Source organism: Benincasa hispida, unplaced genomic scaffold (assembly GCF_009727055.1).
Source record: "Benincasa hispida cultivar B227 unplaced genomic scaffold, ASM972705v1 Contig533, whole genome shotgun sequence".
Classification (NCBI taxonomy): Eukaryota; Viridiplantae; Streptophyta; class Magnoliopsida; order Cucurbitales; family Cucurbitaceae; genus Benincasa; species Benincasa hispida.
In genome coordinates this window covers 594,660-613,530 of record NW_024064906.1, presented here as the reverse complement: position 1 = coordinate 613,530, position 18,871 = coordinate 594,660, and the positions used below count along the sequence as shown (strand labels likewise).

General features: G+C 36.3%; 1 pseudogene; it reads right to left on the bottom strand.

Moving 5' to 3' along the window:
• LOC120069654 overlaps nt 1–17,601 on the bottom strand; it is a 55,404-nt pseudogene extending 37,803 nt beyond the window's left edge.
• Nucleotides 17,602–18,871: the final 1,270 nt, after the last annotated feature.

Here is an 18,871-nt window from a genome sequence, read left to right as displayed (position 1 = left end):
AGTAGAAAAGATAGTGTAAAAGTCTTAGGAAGCAAGAGATTACTACCAGGCTCTTTATTCTCTTCTTGCATTGTTATTTTGTATTTCAACTTTACATTTATACAATGAAAGTTCTTATTCTACATCTGTTCACTCTCTTAGCATGCATGAGTAGCTAAACTTATCGAATGGGTTGAGAAGAACTAAGCTAACATAACCTAGGATCTTCATTGCATGCGATTATCTTGTTTTATGTTGTGCCCAACACCCCTTTAGAGCTACTCGAGAGAGAGTCTAAAGAAAGAACCTAAAGACACGAAAGAGTTAGGTTAAAATCTAGACTCGAGAGAGCAAGATTAGATCTGCATAAGCAAGAGATAGGAACTTAGAGATAAGCTCTATTTGTCAACCTGCATCGCATGCACCCTCGAGATAGGTATGATATTATGAGGTCGCCTTATTTGTATGTGTTTCATCTTGTCACCGCTTGGGTAAGAATAGAGGCTTATGTGTAGGTCCTATAGACTTATCGCATATATCGCATGCGTTCTAGCATTAGAAGCCGTAGCATTCGCGTCAAGAGATGGTTTACTATTGTGTGTGTGTTGCATGGTCGCATAGCATGAACGCATCCTAGGAAGTGTTAGCCAAATCCCTTCTCAACCCATTCACCGTATACTCATCGCATTTTCCGTATTATCAACTCTTTTCAAAACTCCGCCGCATTTGTTTATTTTTATTATCGCAAAAAACAAACCAAACAACTATTTGAGTTACCGGTTACCGCAAAATCTTTTGAAAAATTATCACCCCATACCATTTTCCCAAGTCTCTGAGTTCGACCCTGGACTTACCAGGAAACTCAGTGGGGTTTATACTTGAATTCCACTGAGAAAACTTGTTGCTCAATGCAATTTCATCACCGCAATTCATTCCATATTTTCACCGCATAAAATAACGCATCACATTCCATGCTCGCATTTTATGGCCGTTTGCTCACATTTTAACATGAACTACGAAGACTTTATTGAGGACTACTATAAATTGTCAACGTATGTTGAATGTTACTTTCCTCAATTTCAACCTGTACCGTATGAAGATTACTGGATCACGTACCCTAATATACCCGTTTTACATCCTGATCCATCGTTGTTGAGAAAACCTGGTAGACTGAAAAGTTCACGTTATCACAATGAGATGGATTGGACAGAACCAGCCACTTGACAATGATGTGGATTTTGTAATTAGTTAGGCCATAATCGAAGGAAGTTTCCTTTGTTATTAAGACGGGCTCCGGATAGTTAGGGATTGAAAAATAAATATTTTTTTTATTATATATTCATTTTATTGTATATTAAATTTTTTTTATTGTATATTCAATTTTTTATAATAATTTATTGTATATTCAATTATTTTTATTGTAATCTATAAAGTTATACATTATTCTTTTAATTAAGTTGTACATTATTTAATTAAGTTAATTAAATTGTACATTATTCTTCTAATTGAGAAATAAATATTTTTTTAATTGAGAAATAAATATTTTTTAATTAAAAAATAATTTTTTTTTATTTTAGATCATGGCTTTAAACCCAGGACCTGTTGATCCCGATGTTTTGTACGATCAGTGTAACGACCAAGATTGTACGCATACAGGAAATTAAATGTCAAATATTAAGCAGGACGAAATTTTATTTAAAGGGGTGGAAATTTAAAAGAAGAAGAAAAAAAATGAATAATTGGAAATTGGAAATTTATTCATTATCCAAAAATAATGAATAAGGGAGTAGAATCAGGGAGGATTAATTGGAAGATTGGACACTAGCCAATTCAAGAGACAACGGGCAGTAGATAACTTTTGTTTGGACACTAATCATTGGAAGAATTTGAGGTGAATGCCCATATACTCTTAAAAATTGAAAGAGTTAAAAAGAGGAAGTGGAATCCACAAGCAGTGAAGGCAACCACGCGTGAAAACTAGCGAGATTAGAGAGAACATTGGAGAGAGTGAGAGTAAAGAGAGCGAGAGTAAAAAGAGCGAGATTCTTAGCGAGACAGTAGGAAAGAGCGGGAGCAGAAGCAGGAGCGAGAGCGGGAGCGGGAGCGAGAGCGAGAGCGATAGCGAGAGCAAGACCGAGACCGAGACCAGCGAGAGCGAGAGCGCGACCAGCAACAGCAAGTGCGAGAGCGCGACCAGCAACAGCGAGAACGAGAGCGGAAGTTGCGAGAGCCAAACCAGCGAGAAAGCTGAAGAGAGCGAGATTCTGAGAACAAAGAGAGCGAGATTTGGACAGAAGCGTGGATTATGCGTTGAATTTGGCCACGATCTTATAGATTATACATAAAAAAACACCCTAAAATTGAATTCAAACAAAGAATGATGACGTAAGGGCAAACATTAGCCAAGATTAGGTGTCTTATTGAGAGGAATCCTTAAACCTTAAGTAATTCTAAAGAAGAAATCTGTAGGATGATTTGTCACACTGAGAAGAGCTGAAAACTACTATAAATAGGACCCTTTGCCGAAGATTTAACCCATTCTCAAACAAATCTCAGTAACAAAGAATTGTGTGAAAAAGTAAGTGTGAGTGAGGAAGTTCTGTGAGATTAAAAGAGAAAAGCTCGGGTAAGGTGCTGCCAAAATTTCTTCTTTTGATTTAAAAAGGGAAAACTCTGCTGATAAAATCATAAAGAATAATAAGGAATAATTAGATCACAGTCAAGGTAAGTAGTTTATCTCACCCTCTCTTTAAATGTTCTATGGTAGTGTACCTTTATTATGTTGCATGATTATGTTAATTGTTATATTGCATTACATGTTTAAAACATGTTTCTCTACAAAGGACCCCATGCATTATGTTTGTTCACAATTACGTTAAAATCAAGTTTTAATTGGGTGTAAGTTATGCTTCCAGTCTAATCTTATGTTTATGTTAATGGTTGATGTTGGATGCGACTCTGGCCTTACTGACTGCATGACCCGCTAATCATCAAATGGGTTAGTTTCCGCTTAAGTCCTCATCTTCCTATTAGGGCGGAGAAATTTATGCTTCTAGGGCTGGCAGGGCATGTATGGTTGCACCCCTCCAGCGCTAATCTTACGTTATGTTTACGTTAGGGACTAATAGGGTAGGTATGGTTGCACCCCTCTAGTCCAATATTACGTTTATGCTAGTGGTTGATGTTGGATGCGACTCTGGCCCTACTGACTGCATGACCTGCTAATCATCAGATGGGTTTAGTTTTCGCTTAGTTCTTCATCTTCCTAATCAGGGCAGAAGATTTATGTTGGAAGCATAACCGACCACCACATGTTATTATACGTTTTCGGTCCCAACCATATGTTTTCATGACATGTTGCTTGTGATTGTGCATTTGGTCACTACCCTACGTGAGAACTACTTACTGGGTATATTATATACTCATCCTATATTTTTATAGACTTTGTAGGTAAGGACACAGCGTAGACGGCAGAATTGGACGTCGCTCAAATGGCCAACCATCAAACTCACTATTATAGGCATATGCATTTTGTACCACCACGCTATTGTTTTATGGATCATGGTGTTTTGATAAATAAACTTTTTTTATATAGTTTTCTATCTAATCAATAAAATTTAGATATGTTCTTTTAAATTTTCACCAAACTCATCTCATGATAGAAAAGTCTAAGTATGCATGTCGTAGTGGTCGGATCATAATGTGTAAGAATCCGGGCATTACAATCAGTCCATTTATCGATCATCTGTTGTATGACGAGATCGTACTATTGGAGAAATATCTTGCAAGCGTTGGGAGGTAGTCCTCCAGCGCACTATCTCACTCCACCCTCGAATACTACCGCTATTGCGCACATCTGGATTCTATGAGGTTGCCAGATTGGGATTTATTCAGTTGGACTGGTATCTGATCACAGGCTTGGTCGATAGATGGAGGCCTGAGACACATACATTTCATATGTCTGTTGGAGAGTGCACTATCACTCTACAAGATATAGAAGTGTTGTTGGGGTTACCTGTTGATGGTGAGCTGGTCACCGGAGTGATGTACGATGACTGGTCACAAGTTTGTCAACTGTACCTCGATGTAACCCCACCTACTGACAAAATTAAAAGATCGAGGTTAAGTTTGATATAGTTAGGAACACAATTCCGTGACCTCATAGATGATGCAGACGAGAAAACCGTCATAAGATATGCACGAGCATATATACTACAAATGATGGGTGGAAGTCTGTTTTCCGACAAATCAAGACATTTTGTTTACTTGATGTTCCTGCCACTATTAGCTAACCTCTATGATGCGGGGCGATATTCATGGGGTGGAGTATGTTTGGCATGGTTGTATAGACAACTATGCAAAGCAACAAGACCTGAGGTTCGAGAGATAGCTGGGCCTCTCATACTTTTGAAACTATGGGTTTGGGACCGATTTCCAACAATGGCTCCACAGCTACAACATTTTAATGACGCTCAGTTAGTTGGACGAGCCTACGGTTCTCGGTATGTTGTTTTAATTCAATTTAATTTTTCTATCACTGATCTATTTAATTTAGATTCTAAATTATCAATTTAAAAATTTAGGTGGAGAGAAAAATTTTGTGTGACTAGGATAGCCACACATGTAGTCAACCAGTACAGATACATGTTTGATCTGCTTCAACCTGATCAGGTACATTACACTGAACCTAATTGATTATTTTATACTTGTATTTGTCTTTAATGTTCTCCAATATAATATTTTGTGTTTCAGGTTATTTGGGAGTCATACAAAATTATTATGCATACTTTGCCCAATTTCTGTACAAATGGTCAAAACATATGGCGGACGATGAGTCCTCTCATGTATTTTCACATTGGTGAGTGGCATCTTCCTGACAGGGTGATGAGACAATTCGGTTTTCAGCAGGATGTCCCATCGCCTTGTAGTACTAAACCCCTACTGCATGATATCGACTTAAGAACTGTAAATTGGTCCAAAAAAGTTGCACATTTGGTAGTGTGATGGCACTATCGTGCAAGGTTTATTGTAGTGGGGTTTTCTATTGAACAGTTTGACAGGGATGTCACTCAAAACTACATTCATTGGTATAATAATATCACAAGGCGCTACATCACTCGTCCAGGAGCAGTTGTGGGTTATCTGGTAAATGAATGAATATTATCTAACTATTTTTAATTAAAATTTATTTTAAATATTATCTAATTGTTTTATAATTCACAGAGATCGAACAACAGTAGACTCTGTGATGCTGCGAATGATCCGAACCAGGTTCTTGCTATATGTAGTGACAACCAAAGCTATATGGAGGAGATACATTATATGTACGATATACCTATTGTTCTTCCACCAAATCCTAGACATAGAGAACTTGTACAAGAAGAGGATGAGTTTGATGAGGTTGCCCATAATGTGGAAGAGTTGCCCCCTGTGATGCAGATGCAGAGTCAAACTGATTATGTTAGTCCGATGATGATGATGCCAACATTTGGTTTAGGACATTATGACTCAGAGCTGGTCCTTCGTCTTCATACGTGCATGGACATGGTCGGGGTCATGGAGAGCATAATGAATATTTATATCATGAAGCGTCTACAGAGGTACCAAAGCAACATCAAGAAGAACCAGAGCAACCTCAAATTCGAAGTCGACGACGACAACCAGCTCGAAATCGACAACGTCCACCTTGTGGGACACATTGATTTTTATAATTATTTTTATATAAATGAGATATTTTAATTTATACTTTTTTATTTTTATGAGATATTGTTTTTTTTTAATTTATTCTTTTTAGAGTTTAAATAAAATATTAAAATAATAAAATATTTTTAGAAATTATTTTTATAAAATGAAAAATTAAAAAGAAAAAAAAGAAACACAAAGGTCGAATGTTGAAAAGGTGAAAAAGAAAAAAAAAAGAAACACAAAGAATGCCTAAATTGTTAAAAAAGAAAAAAAAAAAAGGTAAAGTAGGTCGAATTTTGAACCCTCGACCTATTTAAAAAAAAAACAATATTTTTCTAAATAGTTTGAAAAGTACAATATTTTTATAAATAGTTTTTAAAACTACCATATTATTTTAATTTTCCCGTCATTTGACATGTCCATATTTAATTATTTTATTAATAGAGTGACTTTTTTTCTAAACTCAATGACTAAAATGAAATTTTAGGAACCAATATATCTATTCTTAGCAAACTCAGAAATCAAAAATATATTTTTCTCCAAAAAAAAAAATATAAATTTTTAGTACACATAAATGTACATTAAAAATATATCCATGCAGGGAGTGAGTGAGCAAAAATGAAGAGGATGGGGGTTTAAAAGAATGTAGGTCGAGTGTTGAACACTCGACCCACGGGTTTGGGGTGGTTGAAGAGGCATTAAGGCTATGGTAGAGGGGCATGCATGCGTCAATGCATGTAGAAAATCGGAGCAGTGGCGGGCAGAGGGAGCATGCATGCAGTCGGTCAATGCATGTAGGGAATCGCGCAGGGGAATCGGAGCAAGGGCAGCATGGTGATAGGACCTCACACTACATATCCTGAGTGAATTTACCCTCACATTTCTCTACCATTCTATTTACTTATTTCGTCTTTTTTTAATTTACTTGATAATAAAATCAAGGTTGATCATATTTTTTCAGATTTATTCAATTATAGTCAATTTTAATATATGCACTTTCATTAAACTTACTCAATTATAGTTATTAGTTGTAACAAAATTCTGTTATTGTTATTTTTTCATTAATGATTATTAGCTTTTTTTCTCATTGATCATATATATATATATATACTATATATATTTCTATGGAAAGTAAATAAAGTGAAGACAATATTTGGCGAGATCCTCCTCATGAGTGAGATCCTCATCAGCGAGATCCTCTTCATGAGCGAGATTAAGCATTTTTTTAACAAACTGTCTTCCTAGCGATGCTCACTTTACCAGCGAGATTCAGCCCACATTTCTAGCAAGATTCCTTTCTAAAGCGAGATCCCCATCACAAAATTAGTGAGATTTTCTTCTAGAGCGAAATCCTCATCACAAAATTAGCGAGATTTCCTTCACTCACTTAACTTCCTTGTCAATGGTTGAAGTTTCGACTTATGTATGTCGAAACTTCAACATTTGACAACCTAATATACATCACCACAAAATTAGCGAGATTTCCTTCTAGAGCGAGATCCTTATCACAAAATTAGCAAGATTTCTTTCACCCACTTATCTTCCTTGTCGAGGGTTGAAGTTTCGACTTATGTATGTCGAAACCTCAACCTTCGACAACCTAATATACATCTTCACAAAATTAACGAGATTTCCTTCTAGAGCGAGATCCTCATTAAAAAATTAGCGAGATTTCCTTCACCCACTTAGCTTCCTTGTCGAGGGTTGAAGTTTCGACCCTTCGACAACCCTAATATACATATTGTTTTCAAGTTTTTCTTTGTTTGTCGAGTTCTCAACGTTCGACCTCTACATTAATCGAATCATCAACCCTCGACTTCTAGCCTCGATCTCCCAAAACAACAATATTTCTCTAATAAGTTTCAAAACAACCTTACTTTCCTAATAAGTTTTGAAAACAACCATATTAATATAAAAGGTCCTCCATATTTCATGTACACATTTATTATCCTCACCAACTGCACCAACACCATTTATTATCTTCACCGATTGCACCAACACTGATGTGAAAGTTGATGCGGAAGAGAAAACTCGTATAACACGTACACTAGTTTTTTTTAAAAAAAAATAAAATAAAATCAAATCCACCCCAAATCTGTCAATCATGCATGTCTCTGCCCCAAATCCATTTTTTGTTTACATTATTTAATTTTTTTTTCAATACTCCCTAAATTATAATTTAGTTAATTTAATTTAACTATCTCGGTAAGTAAATTACAATTGAATTAATATAAAATAAATTAAAAAATTCAAATATATATTCTGAAATAAAATGATGATATAATTATAATATTTTTTATAGTAAAGTGATGGAATTATTTATATTTAATATTGAAAATTTCAAAATAAGAAAGATGAAAGAAAAATAAACACATGGAGTTGGAACTTAAACCTAGGTGGTGTGAGAAAAATGCCAATACTTCATCACCATTCCAAAGTAGAATATGTTGTCAAAATGTAAATAATTTATAAATATAAATAAAACCCACACCGCTAAAAAATTTAACAACTTCAATTACTTTTGTTTGATGATGCCGCAAATTTCAAAGTGAAGAGACGCGTTCCAATAAGGATAAAAAAAAAAAATTGCATCTTTTTTCTAATTTCTTTCAAAAATACCAATTTTTTCTTAAATTCACCATATTGTTCCAGTTGACTCCAAAATCAGTCATTTATTTTGAATTAAATTGTCACGAACTCTTAACGTTGAATTTGTCACAAAAATCCAAACATATAACATTTAAAAACATTGTGCACATATTTAGACATTTTTATATAATCTCCTTTTAATCTCATACGTTACTAATCTTTTAACCGATTATTCACAAAAATTTTCTACACCTTTCAATAATATACATTCACTGATACAAATTTAGGGACGTTTGGCACGTAGAATAGAGTAGAGTAAAGTTGATAATTATTATAGGAGAAAAATTATTAGGAAAATTAATAACAAAGTGAGAAATGTGAGTTAACGCGAATAAGAGGTAATAAATCTCTTTAATAATTTATGAACCAAACGGTGAATGAGTTTTTTTTACCTATCAAATCCAACCCAACTTGTGGGGCCAAATGCCCTCTTATAATATACTAAGGACGCTTTGGGGTTGATTTTAACCAGATTAGAAGTGATTTTAAAAAGAATCGTAAGTTTGGATTAAATCTAATAAAATCACTTTTACAACTCACATTCATTTCATGCTGACTTTCAAAATCAATTCCCTACCCACTTTTAGAGTTTTATAAAATCATGTTTTACTTTTTAATAAATCATACGATATTGATTTTTTTATAAAAAAAAAAAAATCAAAGTTTTTTCCTTAATACTTAACAATCAAGAGAAAGCGTAACATTTTAAATATTTTAAATTTCTAAAAAAAAAAAATTACAAAATATGATAGTAGGTTTATGTACATATTAAAAATGATTAAAAAAATAGCTTTAAATGATAAGAAAATTATTTTAAATGGTAAAACTCTTGAAAATATTTACAAAATATAGCAAAATTTTAGAACTATTAATGATAGACGCTGATAGATTTCTATCGGTGTCTATCAATATCACTTATAGTCTATCAGTGTCTATCCGCATCTATCATTGATAGTTTTAAAATTTTGTTATATTTTGTAAATATTTTGGTTTATTTTTCTATATTTAAAAACAGCCTTTTAATGGAAAAATGGACAAAAATAACCTATTTGGAGTATGATTTTGTATTTTTTACTTACTTTTGAAAAACAAGTTTTTTTGACCCCCTTGATGATGAAAATGATGTAAGCATGGAAAAGATTTGTTGTACAATTACTCTTATGCCCTTTACTAAATTCTCACTTTCAATTTCAACAACCAACCTACCAAATTAATTCAAAAAAATTCTCCACCTCAAAGATTTATTCACAAAAAAATTATTTTATCCAAAAATAATTGACAAAAAATTATTTTTCACATTTCAACACTAAAAATTCATCCACCAAATTTAATTTGTTTATAACCCCACAAAAAAGTTATCTACACTAAATTATTTCCAGAATGATATTTTATATAAAAAAACATGAAAAATAGTTAGACGATCGTATAGCAATGTAAAGAAAAGTTAGACGAATATTCAACGAAGCTGAGCGATTATTGGGACTGGGTATGGGGAGGACACTGGGTAGAGAGGGGGCGTGCAGAGAGGGGGCAGGTATTAGGACTAAACGATCGCTTAGTACCATCGCCTAATACTAAATGATCGTTTAGCTATGATCGATGGGAATGAGAGGGCACCAAGTAGAGAGGGGGCGAGTATTGGACTAAAAGATCGCTTAGTAGTACTAAACGATCGCTTAGCTATGATCGATGGGAACGGGAGGGCACCGGGTAGAGAGGGGCAGGTATGGGACTAAACGATCGCTTAGTACTATCGCCTAGTACTAAATGATCGCTTAGCTATGATCGATGGGAACTAAACAATACGTTGGATTTTCTAAACGATGGCACTACACGATCGTGCTAATTGATGCGATGAAGTGCTATGCAATAGAACTGAGCGGTCGTTTAGATGTAGACCTAAGCGATCGTGGTATGAGAACTAAACGATATGTTGGATTTTCTAAACGATAGCACTACATGACCGCTTAGCTACGACGCACGCTAAGTGATGTGATGAAGTGCTACGCGATAGAACTAAGCGATCGTTTAGATGTAGACCTAAGCGATCGTGGTGTGGGAACTAAATGATACGTTGGATTTTCTAAACGATGGCACTACACGATCGCTTAGCTACGACGTGCGCTAAGCGATGCAATGAAGTCCTACGCGATAGAACTGAGCAATCGTTTAGATATAGACCTAAGCGATCGTGGCATGGCAACTAAACGATATGTAGGATTTTCTAAATGATGGAACTAACCGACCGGTTTTCTCAAGGTGCAATCTGGTTCAGCCCCTTAGTAAATGCCCACTTTCAATTTCAACCACCCACCTACCAAATTAATTCATATTCCACCTAAAATTAATTTATCCAAAAACCATTTCTAGACTTGTATCTCTTTATTAAATTGTTTCTCTTCATCAAATTCTCCACTAAGAAGTTCTCTTCATCAAAAGTCCAAAACTTGAATCTCACGAAGTTATAATTTTGTACACTCCGTCATAAGAAGATATGTATTTCATTTTTATATGTATGTATTTCTTTTTCATATGTATTCTCAATAGTTTACTAATTACTAGAAAAATTGACAATGCCCTTCATTTGATATTTATTTATAAATTTTTGGAGGTTGATTTTTGGAGTTTGAGTTATGGTTGCTTTGTTAATTATATGTTTCTTTTTTCTTTTTTTTTTTTTTTGTTAATAATGCGTCTTAGGAAGTTCTAAAGGAATGAGAAAATCAGAGAATGTCAAAAAATGGCCTAATATATAGCGTAACTACAATGTCAGATAACATACCGTAACTACAATGTCAGCTATAGCAAATTTTCAATGACACAAGCCTGGTTGGGCTTGCATTTTCGTTTTTATGAACATAAACAATATGTCTATTACTTGCACGATAAGAGTGTTCAAGTAAATAGGGACACATATACACACACGAGAATCTAAATTAAGGTTATATACCTCGTCATTCATCCATTGGGACGGTGTTAATAGACTATTAAACCAATTTTTATCCATTTGAGCATATGCCTTCCTCTGGATCATCGCAGCAGGGTCTACGTTGTCCATCCACTTTTGAAATTTAATGTTAAGATCCTCAGGTATATCAACGAGGGGATCGTACTTCTGAAGCATTTTTTTCCTTTTTCCATACTTACTTGTGTCCTTCCACGGTGTAGTTAATTTCCAAGAAATTTTCCTCATTCGGCCACTGCGACCTTCTATTACATTTATAAATTTTTAGGTATATCCCTACATGCTTAGTTATGAAGATACCATACAAGAAGCATCATAATGGTATATCCTTACTTTTGATAATTGTCGCAAGTACTTTTTAATGTCTTTTAGGTCACGTTCCACACTTTCCACACGACGATCAAGACTTTCCACACGATGATCAAGACGTTTGACTAGCTTAACCAATTTGTGATACTTCTTCCGTTTTTTATATGACTTCTCGTCATGTCTTTGTTGATTGTCACTGTCATCGACCTCCTTAGTGTTCGAAGATCCAGCAACATCGCCATCATTTGTGGGTTTTGGTTGTACAGGTGGTGCAATTGGTGCAAGTGGAGGGATGGGTGGCTCCATAACACGATTCATAAACTGGATCTCTTCCTCAGAAGGAACGAGTTTCAATGTAATTCCCACCTACAAAAAATTGTAATCATGAATAAATAAACTAAGAAGCTATAAGTATCAAGATAACTCTAACCTAAAAAAATTAAGAAGAAACATACTGCATCTAACCCAAAGACTTTGTCTCTAATCACTCCATATGGAGAAGAATGTGAGCACGACCATCTCAAAATACGTGGTATCGCATTGTCATTCAATCTGTTTGTAATGCGTCCGGATATTGATGAAACTGTTTCATATGCCCATACCTATATGAAATGTAAGTGTATATCAGTGGTGTACTTTTATGAGTATTCAAACAAATGTAAGTGTAATTCAAACAAATTAAGTTACCTGAAAAGCATGGGGAAATCCGTAAAGACTGTACATCTGTTGTTTTCCATCTGCATTGCCTTTTTAAGCTTGTGCTTTATCTTTCAATCCTTATTTGAATCGTTTAATTGTATTGGCAAAAATTTTCTTGCTACAATCCTCATTACAAAATCTATTCCAATCGTCTATGATCGCTAAATTTTCAAAAACCATTTTCTTTTTCCTCTCTCTACCCATCATAGCAAACTCAATAAAATAAAACAATGCAATTTTCACTGCATCAAAATCGTTTTCAAACTCAAGAGTGGAAAAATATCCAACTCGTATGCCTTCATGCCATCATTGTCGTTCAGATACTTGGCTCTAAGTCTAACAAAAGAATTTTCTCCTCTCACATTTCTAGTTTGATGTTTTAGTCCTGTGATAAGGTTAAACTCTGCTTGGCTGAAGGATACTTTATTCCTCATAAGATTAAAGCTAACCACATCTCTCCTAGGTTCCTCTACCTCCCGAAGAAAAATATAATGAATTAGTGGTCCATTGAATATGATGTTTGTGTCAAGGAGGGGACCAAAACATGTTTGTCTAAACATGGCTAATTGTGCCGGAGAGTTTTTTTTCTTAATTTTAGGGATAGCCTTTCCTATGTGGTAACAACATGAAAAGGTCGTAGGAAAATGGTCATTAGGATGTACCTTCATATCTAGTTCCATTATAACCTACATTTTTCATGAAACAGATAAATTAGAAGACAACACATCATGATCATCAATGCGTACTTCAAAAAATAAAAAAATTATATATAAATATAAATAAATGGCTCGACCCATACCCGACTAGGTACGGTGTCGGGCGAAAAAATAGAATACCCTAATCGGTCCAATACCCGGCCAGGCTGGGCCGGGCCAAATTCCAGAAGCACCCCCCACGGCTCGCCCCCCTTTACCAAGTCCAATACCCAACCGAGCGATCGTGTAGTGCCATCGTTTAGAAAATCCAACATATCGTTTAGTTCCCACGCCATGATCGCTTAGGTCTACATTTAAACGATCACTCAGTTCTATCGCGTAGCACTTCATCGCATCGCTTAGCACGATCGTGTAGTGCCATCGTTCAGAAAATCCAACATATTGTTTAGATCCCATCGATCATAGCTAAGAAATCGTTTAGTACTAGGCGATGGTACTAAGTGATCGTTTAGTCCCAATACCCATCCCTTTTCTACCCGGTGCCCTCCCATTCCCATCGATCATAGCTAGACGATCGTTTAGCACTACTAAGCGATTGTTTAGTCCCATACTCGCCCCCTCTCTACCCGGTGCCTCCCATTCCCATCGATCATAACTAAGCGATCATTTAGTCGCATACCCGTCTCCTCTCTGCGCGCCTTCTCTCTACTCGGTGCCCTTCTATTCCCATCGATCATAGCTAAGTGTTCATTTACTACTACTAAGCGATTGTTTAGTACCACCAAGTGATCGTTTAATATTACTAAACGATCGTTTAGTCTCATATTTGCCCCCTCTCTGCGCACCCTCTCTCTACCCGGTGCCCTCCCCCTACCCAGTCCAATACTCGGTCTGGCCGAGACCGGGCGCCACCTACTTCTACCCGGTTTTGCCCCCCTCCCCATCGTCCTTTCCTATCTTTCCCGCCCATACCAGATCAAAATGACTTACGGCCCGGTTGGTCTACCACCGGGCACAATCCCTCTTCCCCAAATCTATCCTCAAGTAACCTCAAACTTGCCCACCCGGTACAATGTTATGATGTTCGGTCGGGTAAGACTGATTTCTGGAAACGCATTTTAGGCTCAAACTTATTCAGAAAATGCCGAACATGATGTTTTTAGGGAAAAAAATAACATTCAACATAGATCTAACATAGATTTCAAATATTCACACAAGAAAACCTAACATAAACTAACACATAGAGTGAAACAAAATGAAAATCCATACCTTAGTTGAAAAATCCCAATGATCTTTAATGAAAAGGAGAATGATAAGGAAATATGGAATGGGAAGAGTAAAATGGAGTGAGATTGAGCTTTTGAAATGGAGAAGGGTGAAAATAGAAAAGAAAAGTGAGGGTTTGGAGGGTTTGAGTGAGTTTTGAAATGTGAGGGGTATTAGGGTAATTTTCATTCATTTTCAAATTTGTGGGGGTCAAAAAAACTTATTTTTTAAAAAGGGTCCAAAAATCAAAATGAAAACTTGAAAAAAGTCATTTTTGTCAATTACCCCTTTTAATGGTATGGTTATTTAGTTATTATATCTAAAATACAATAATATAGTATTTAATTATATACCAAACACTATAACCAACCTTTTAGATGTAAGTTGAAATTTACCGAATATTAATTTGCTTCGATTTTTATAAAAGCACACTTAGGGGCCATTTGGTTGGAGGGAAAAGAGGGTGGGAATGGGAATGGGCTTACAAAACCCATGTTTGGTTGGTGGGTTTTGTTCATTTGCCTTGAAAAAGATAATTCCTAGGTTTTTTTCCCACACAAAAGAAAGAATTGAATGCCCATTGAAAAGTGTGGGTTTTCTTTTCTTCTTCCTCTTCCTATCACGAAATTTCTTCCTTCCAGCCGTGAATATCTAGAAGAACGTTGGGAAAAAGGTAAATGATAGGACAAGCGTCTACACGATAGAGGTAAGCGTGTAGACGATGGGGTAGAAGACTACAGGATTGGGTTAAGCGTGTAGGCGACAGAAAGGTGAAGGCTAAACGATCATTGGGAAAAGGCTAGACGATCGTTAAGAAAAATGCTAGACGATCGTTGTCAAATATCTAGACAATCGTTGGGAAAAAGGTAAACGATAGGACAAGCGTCTACACGACAGAGGTAAGCGTGTAGACGATGGGGTAGGAGACTGCACGATTGGGTTGAGCGTGTAGGCGACAGAAAGGTGATAACAGGCAGAAATGCACGTTATCATAGTGCTAAGTTCTTAAACAATGTTGGATTGCATTGATGAAATATGTTAATTTGCGTCCATTAAGCATCAATTTCATAATATTGCGGTCGCATGCGTTCAATGCATTAGAACAGTTGATTTTTGTATTTTTGAGCATAATATGCATTGAGCAATGTAAGAATTGCAATCATAGGAAATCACCGCAAGGCTTTGCGATGATTGTGTTCGTAAACATTTGCCCGAGAAGGATCACCACAACTTGGTCTGCGCAATATGTTGGGCGCATCTGAGTGAAAGGCTAATCAATCGCGATGGGACAAAAAGCTGATGACAATCGAATCTGAATTAAGTTGACAGCCGATAACAGTCACAAAGTACATTCAGCTTTTCGGTGACAATTATTCGACGCATCAGTCAGGAATTAAAGTTGTCCCATCTGTACAACCAAGAGAGAAAAGTCACCTTTCACCATGGATGCTCTATAAATACCAAGAGCATTCTTCAGAGAGGGGGGTTGACGAATTAACTAGTTCAGCTATTCTTTGTTCCACAAGTTCGTAGTTTTCTTTCATTTTAAGACGGAGCAAGAGAAGAGTGGTGACGCCGGAGATCGCTCAGGGCAACTCGAGAGAGAACCTTGGGGTGAAGAAGTAAAAAGCGGGCAGACTCTCGCGAGAGCGAGATTATCTTTTGAGCACGAGTAGAAATCAGTGTAAAAGCCTGGGCAGCAAGAGATTGCTTCCAGGCCCTTTATTCTATACTTGCATTGTTATTTTGTACTTCATCTTCATATTTATACAATGGAAGTTCTATTTCTACATCTTTTCACTCTCTTAGCACGCATGAGTAGCTAAACTAGTCGAATAGGTTGAGGAAAACTAATGATGGGAATGATATTATGTGGTCGCCTTATTTGTGTGTGTGTCATTTCGTCATCGCATAAATAAGAATAGAGGCTTATGTGTAGGTCATATAGACTTAGCACATATATCGCATGCGTTCTAGCCTTAGAAGCCGTGGCATTCGCACAAAGAGGTGGTTTACTGTTGTATGCATGTTGCATGATCGCATAGCATGAACGCATCCTAGGAAGTGTTAGCCGAAACGTTTCTCAACCCGTTCACCGCATACTCATCGCATCTTCCATTTACCAACTCTTTTCAAACTCTGCCACATTTATTTATTTTTCATCAACGTAAACAACATACCTAACAATTTATTTATTTATCCGGTTACCGCAAAGTTCTTCACAAAAAATTACCAACGGAATCTATTTTCACAAGTCCCTGTGTTCGACCTTGGACTTACCAGGAAACTCAGAGGAATTTACACTTGGATTCCCCTGGGGAAACTTGAGTGCACAACGCAATTTCATCAACACATATCATCCACATCTCCACTTCATAAAATCAAGCATCAAAAGGTGAAGGCTAAATGATCGTTGGGAAAAGGCTAGACGATCGTTGTCAAATATCTAGACGATGATTGGGAAAAAGGTAAATGATAGGACAAGCATCTACACGATAGAGATAAACGTGTAGACAATAGGGTAGGAGACTGCACGAATGGGTTGAGCGTGTAGGTGACAGAAAGGTGAAGGCTAAACGATCGTTGGGAAAAGGCTAGACGATCGTTGAGAAAAAGGCTAGACGATCATTGTCAAATATCTAGACGATCATTGGGAAAAAGGTAGACGATAGAACAAACGTCTACACGATAGAGGTAAGCATGAAGATGATGGGGTAGGAGGCTGCACGATTGAGTTGAGTGAAATCAGTATGATATCATATTTTTATTGTGGTTGCTGTACCAAGTTTTTTTTTTTTTTTTTTTTTTTTTTTGTCGATAGAGAATGGTGAGAGTATAGTTTACCTGCAAACTTGATGCAACGCTTGAGGGTTGGGAGAATTTGGGGTCATTTGAGTGTAGATGGTGTCCCTCCAATTGGCAGTGGGTGCGCTAAACAAATCAAAATTGCAATTGAAAGAAAAAGGCTTACTATTGTCTCTTGTATAATATTGTTTCTTCACTTCACTGTCCTGTTCGAAAAATTGATGTGTCCCATTAATGATCTCTTCCTGAACACTCACTGGAACTTCATGGTTAACCACTTGGAAGAACCCCCATGTCTCTGAAGCTTCTCGGATTTTGTACACCACATCTCTGCGTTTCAATGGATCTTTATCGATATCTTCCAGATCCACCACCGGAACACCTAAATGGGGTTCGTTCGAAACAGGGGTCTCGCTGGAATTGGAGTCGTCTTTGGGTGGGCAATAGAATATTCCTGGGATCTCAACAATGCCAGAGTCCACGTCCTTTAACTCCGGCCTTAGTATCATCGAAGGCTTTTAGTTCTGAAGCTCTATCGAAGGTTTCATCAAGTTTAAAGAAGGGTATGAGGTTGATCATTTTGTTTTGACTTAGAATTCTCAAGGAGTTGGAAGAGCCAAAAGGTTGATCTAGGAAAATAAAAACGGAAGGGATTGGTATCATTTACCTCTTCGTTGTACACGATCGAGTCAGGGAGCTAAACGATAGATGTATTGATTGGTTTACCTCGTTGTTGTACACGATGGAGTCTCGGAGCTAAACGATAATGAGAGAGTTGATCGTTTACCTCTTCGTTGAACACGATAGAATCAGGGAGCTAAGTGATAGAGTCAACTGTTTACCTCTTCGTTGTACACGATGGAGTCTGAGAGCTAAACGATGGAAAGAATATTGAATCGTTTAGCTCTTCGTTTTACACAATAAGATTAGAAATACTAAACGATAGAGAGAGAATTTTATCACTTGCTTCTTCATATTCTATTACTTGTGGGTAGTTCAACTATCCCAAGTTTGGATCGTAAGTTGAAAAATTGAGAATGTGTCAATGATTTTGTGAGACAGTCAGCTAACTGATCTGATGAAGGTGAAGGAAATCAAACATGAGGATTTCCATGAGCAGCGGAAGGGAACGTCCCAAATTCCATTCGAACTGAACACTAACAATTACAGTCTCAAAACAGAAACTAACAGGTCATGCACAACAAAAAATTACAACATGCTTTAAGATGATACAAGGGATAGAGGATGCATACCTTTGAAGAAACATTCTACACGAATCTCTCGATCAATCTCCAAGCGTCCAAGAACAACAAGGCTCAAATGCAACGACCGAAACACAGCATGAACACAATGAACAGCCTCCACGAAACCAATCGAGTCCCACTCGATCCACGAACTGAGTGACGACACCACCACAATGGTTACCTTGTGCTCGATCATTTAGTAAATGGCGGCTTATCGTATAGACTTAGCCATTCAATCGTTTAGCTACGATCAGCTGAATGACTATCGTATAGTCAAATCTGCACGATCGTTTAGTGTCTGTGAGCTATCGCTTAATGAAACTCTTTCACTTAATAGCTTTTCTCTGTGAGTAACTTTCCGAATGAAGTAACTCTAAATTTAGGAAAACATTTTTCCTTTTATCTCATAGTTACCATAAAACCACCAATGACCTCCCACTTAATCGGTTATTAGAGAAAAAGAAATTAATTATCATATAATTAATATATTATAAATAAATATGATAACCAACTTATTGTATTTATAAACTATAGTTTTAATATTTCATCTCATGAAACACATAAATCATAGTTCTTTTTCTATTTTATGGTACTTAATGTAAATCATATTTACA